This window comes from Hippopotamus amphibius, chromosome 6, assembly GCF_030028045.1.
Source record: "Hippopotamus amphibius kiboko isolate mHipAmp2 chromosome 6, mHipAmp2.hap2, whole genome shotgun sequence".
Taxonomy (NCBI): Eukaryota; Metazoa; Chordata; class Mammalia; order Artiodactyla; family Hippopotamidae; genus Hippopotamus; species Hippopotamus amphibius.
In genome coordinates this window covers 128,213,066-128,218,367 of record NC_080191.1, presented here as the reverse complement: position 1 = coordinate 128,218,367, position 5,302 = coordinate 128,213,066, and the positions used below count along the sequence as shown (strand labels likewise).

The following is a 5,302-nucleotide window of genomic DNA, read 5'->3' as shown; positions in this document are numbered from 1 at the left end:
AGACGCCATCACACACAATTCTGGCCTCGGGCTCACAAAGGCAGAGGCAATCAATCTTTTTTTTTCCAACCTCCCTTGAAGATTCTCTTATTACTCTGCTCTAATACTGTAGACCTGGTCTTTTTACCAATTTTTTTCTTCTTTAAAGTCGGAGTTGCTATTCTTATATTAACATTTTGATGACCCTATAATAGTACCAATATTTCCCCCCAAACAGAGATCAAATTTGATCAAAACCTAAACCCCCTAGAATTATAAAGGACAGGCAGAAGGAAAAGTCACCCTAAACCTAAACCTGACTGCTCAGGGCTTGGGAACAGGGAAGGGGAGAAATCTACATGTATTGATAAACTGAAACACTGCTGGGGAAACTCTGGGACAGTTTCCATCTCCTAACTTTCCTCTACTTCCCAGACAGCTGCTCGGGGCATTTGGGCACACAGTCATCCCATTCAGCCTGGTAACATGTGCCAGCCACCTGGGCCCTGAGCTCATACCTTTTGCAGAAAGACGCCACTGTGAATCTGCCATGATGGTCTCCAGATAGGTGCTGAGAAAGGGCTTGTCACATTCAGCGGCCCATCCTGCTTGTAAACCAGCCAGACATAGTGGTGAAGGCCTGTACCCTTGGGGGACCCAGAGCCCGCGTAATCGGAGAGGACTGTGTCACTGCTGATGTGGTTGCCCTTCACGCTGACCACCAGGAAATGATGCCCTTCTGGCTGGGGCATCCGGGTCTCTCAAGACCAATGTGCAGAATTTATCTGGATCAACTCCATCCCATGCAGTGCTCGTGGGCCGGTGCTTCACCTGGGTCGTTGTCAGCACTTTGTCCAGCTCGGTAACCCCTGCCTGTCGTATTTGACCTGCAGCAGGTACTGTGGCCGCTGGTCCACCTCCTGCAGGCTCAAGGGCCTGGACCGCTTGCTGAAGTCCAGCAGCATCACAGGGCCCAGCGGGGTGGACAGCAGGGAAAGTCGCAGGACAGCAGCACTGACTCTTATTGGTCTACCTCTAATTTTTCTTACATTGAACATTTGCTTTCAAAATAAGAAAAAAGTACATCATTTATTTTTAACCAATAAAAGGGCAAAACAGAATAGGAAGGAGGAAAAATTGAAAGAAGAAACCAGGGCATTCTGTAGGGGATGTAGAGGTATATTGATGTAGTATAAGTTTATGACATCCACGGAGGTTGGCATTCCCTAGAATTCTGGAGTCAAGGCATGAGCTTTTGGGCTCCGATCTGTACTTATGAGAATGTTTTAATAAGCTGAGTAATTTTTTCACCTTCTAACTCTATCGGTGAATACAAGGGAGTCCCATGGAGGTGGTTTCTGATTGGGGAGAAATGTTTCTTGAAAGGGAAATGGCATGATGGTTTTTATTCCTGCTTTCATATTAGAATTGCTGGATATGCAGACCCCACCCCCAATAATTCAATTAATTATTGATTAAAGAAGCAGGGGATGGGTGAAGGATGGAGTCTGCAATTTTTGTAGGACTGAGCCAATTGCCTGAGACCAGACCACTACACAGGGTTTCCAGAGCTAGTGGCCACTGTTTTTCACTTGCTTCCAGTGAAAAGTCCTTCTCACAGATTCCTAGTTAAATCCTAAGAATTGAGCTTCTCAGTATGAAATTCTTCTATTCACAATTTCCCATAGGGCTGCCTTTGGAAGGAAAGGTAGAACAGAGATTATTTCTTTCCATCAGTGTTTTCTCAAGCATTGTAGGTGTACGCATTGGTACAAAAACTTAGCTTATTCCTACAAGGAAAAACAATTTAAGACCGTTTTTAATGGTATACATTTATTGTATTGTGTATTAGAAAAAATATACTAATGTCCATCAAAGTTATGATTTCATATTAGTGATATAACTTTTTAAAAAATGAAATCTATGCAAAAATGCAAGCCAATTGATATACATATCTTAGGTAAATTGTAGTACACGTGGTACATCGATATGGCAAAAATTAAGATAACATACATGACTTTAGGAAACACTGGCAGAAGCTGCTTTATTAGACTTTTCTGAAATGAGGTGAGGTTTGAGCTGTGATTCAAAGCAGGGCTTCCAAACATTGGACTGAATATATGTGGATCTGGCTGAGATCTTGTGGAAATAGACATTCCGGGTCCCTGCCTAGACATTTTAGTCCAGGAGATTTGAGATGGGGCCCTGGGCTTTGTCTTTTCATGAAGGTTTCCTGGTGATTCTGATGCAGCCAGGTTTGGGAAACTTGAAGAAGGGAGCGATACCTCCTTGGGCCTGAAAGATCAGTAGCTTTTGGTAATTAAACCGATTTGAAGTATTTGCTGGCTGTGAAGTCGATTAACCGTTGTTGACTGTCATCAGCATGGCTTTGAAAACTTTTAATTTTTAAACTGTGCCTCCGGGTCTCAGCATTGGGGGTGGGTGTGTGTGTAAATTAAAATACACACGAGTGAGCACACTATACCCCAGCCCCAAACACATTTTAATCTGATCTTAACCAATTAAACAAACAGGAGTGAGTTATGCCATTAGGCTCAACAGGGCTGCTAGAGGGAACCAGCAGCTCGGTGCCGTCCAGGCATGGGAGTCATAAAGTGTGTGTTTCTGGTGGAGAGTAGGCGCTGGGGTGGGAGCTGTTTCACATGCAAATTGATATTTACTTGGTGAGTTTCAAAGGAATTATTGTGAGGCAGCTGGGAGGGAGGCCCTGCGTGGCAGCTCTCTGGGATGGAAACCGTGGGTTAGGGCCGCAAGGGTCCAGTGAGAAGGCAATTGAGAGGCGTGCGGGTGAGGCGGGGTGAGAAACCAGGAAGCTGCAGTCACCGCGGGCAGGGATGAGAAACTGATCGGAAGCTGGTAGCAGCAGAGAGGCACAGCCACTTTACTGGGGGCTGGTAAAATCCTCCTCCTGAATAGCAGCAGGTGGTTGTTCCTGGGGGATGGGGGGGGGGGGCGGGGGGAGGAGGGAAGCAAAATATTATCCCCGAGGACATTTAAGAAGCAGAATAAATTCTTTATGAAAACAAAAAAGGGCAAACTCGTATCTATGAAGTTACAGCGTATCTTGAACTTCCCGGGACAGTCCTTAGTTCAATGGTTCTGTTCTCTGGTCTGACTGGGTGTTAGGTAACGTTCCCTGATTTTAGGGTAAATGTTTGAGAAAAAAAATGGTGAAAGTGTCTGAGGACAGAAGCCCAAGGTGGCATTCAGATGGCCCTGCTCGGTGTAAGCTGGGGCATGTGAATTGCAGAACCTCTCAGATTCAGGCAAGAGTGGATTTCTGGACCCCACAAAGTTGAGAGGCCAACTGCCCAAGGCCAGGCCACTCAGCACGGTTTGCACAGGTGGTATCCACTGTTTTTCACCTGCTTCCAATCCAAAAAGTCCTACTCATGGATTCCTAGTAAAATTCAAATTTTCCTCTCTCCATCTGATGGAAAATTTTTATACCATGTTAAAGAAACTTGGGACAAAGATTTGTCTTCTTTTACTGTTTTCTTATCACTTTCTTCACTCACATGTGCTTCAAAACTATTTTCAGTCTGTCAGTCTCCTTTCGCTGTTGTTCTCATATATGTGACAGGATTTGGGGTGAAAATTTCAAAGGCATTGGCTTTGTGACAGTTTGGTTATATTGTGGAATAATTTTAGAAAAGAAAGTAATTTGATTTTGACAAAAAAAAAGAGGTTACCAAAGCTTGTCCGCTAGGTGTCACTGTTGATCCAATTAAGCCTGGCCAGCGGTGTTTACGAACAGAAGTTCATGTACACAATATTTCCTTTGGTTATGGTAAACATGAATAACAAAACGTCCCCACCTGTGTGTTCTTAAGTCTTTTATTGGTGACCTCTGTCATAAAAGGGGGCCGTACATCAGTTCTCCGAAGAACCCATTCCTATCGCAGAGGTTTGTTCTGAGACCCCTTGGGAGGTGCCGGCTGGCCGCTTGAGTCGCAGCTTCCTCAATTCATCGATTGCTTTTCATAACACGGAACCCTTTGGAGATCACAGTGGACTCTCTTGTGATAAGAGCGAATGTTTCCCAAATGCCCCATTGCGCTTGCTACTTCCTGAAGTGCTGTCTCCCAGTCTTTCCAGGCAGCACTTTGACCAGCTCCATCTGTTCACCACGCCCGAGCGCTCCAGCCGGGCCGGGTGGGCATCAGTACAGGGTGTGCACGGAGCCGCTTCCCCCTGCTGAGTGAGCCCCGTTCAGGGACCGCTCAGCCCAGGGCGGGGGGTTTTGGGGAGACCACCTCTTCACCGCCATCACTCTGGGGCAATGCAGGCAAAATCGCTGCTAGCAATATTGAATTTCAGAATTTGATATTATTTGCATTAGCTACAGGGACTGGCCAAATTCGATTCGTTTCTCTTTTGCACTGCCTTCAGGGATAAAAATGGGCGTACAATTTAGAGTTGACAAGAAAGGAACAATCTGATTTAGAAAGACTGTACTTCTAAATAAAAATAGATTTTATTATTTAAAAAATGTTTGCTCTAAAATATAAGTAGTTAACCTTCAGAGAAGAAATAGGATACTAATAACATATTTATATCATACTTTCCAGTTCAAGAGGTTGTCTCAAATCCAGTACCTGTTGTTATCTTCAGCACGACCCTGGGTGTTGGGGATTACTGCCACCATGCTTCTGACTGGGCCTACAGCTGCAATGTCCCACACTTGCGAAGCTGGAATTTTAACCCAGATCAGCTGACTCCAAAAACTATAATATCCATTAAACCAGTGGTTCTTAACCAGGCTGTGCATGAGATTCTCCTGGTGAGCTTTTCAATATATATACTTCCAGACTCACCTTGGACCTTCTCCATCAGAATTCCCTGGGTGATATTGGATTCCTTCAATAAAGAAACATAAAATGGGTATATAATACCATGTCAGGTAGTGATGCATGTTTGGGGAAGAAAAAAATCCAAGCAGAATGAAGGAGTAGAGAGTGACAGGAGGGGCTATTTTAAAAAGGGGCAGTTGGGGAAGGCCACCCTCTCTAAGGAGGGAGCGTCTGAACTCTGACCCTATTGAAGCCAAGCAATAAACTTTGCAGATGTAGGTGGGAAGGGTGTTCTAGCAGAGGGAATAGCAGGTACAAAGGCCCTGAGGCAGGAGTATGTTTGGTGTGGGGAAACCTTGAGGAGACCAGTGTGGCTGGAGTGGAGTTGATGAGGGGAGAGTGCTGGGAGATGGGTCAGGAGGCAGCTGGGAGCCAGGTGTTAGGCCTTCAACTGGTGTTGCACGACTTTTAAAACAAGTGCTCGCACACACTGTCACTCTTCTAATGCT

General features: G+C 45.1%; 1 pseudogene; it reads right to left on the bottom strand.

Moving 5' to 3' along the window:
• Nucleotides 1-403: 403 nt before the first annotated feature.
• On the bottom strand, nucleotides 404-944 carry LOC130855994 (phosphatidylethanolamine-binding protein 1-like; annotated as a pseudogene).
• Between the last annotated feature and the right edge of the window lie 4,358 nt (nucleotides 945-5,302).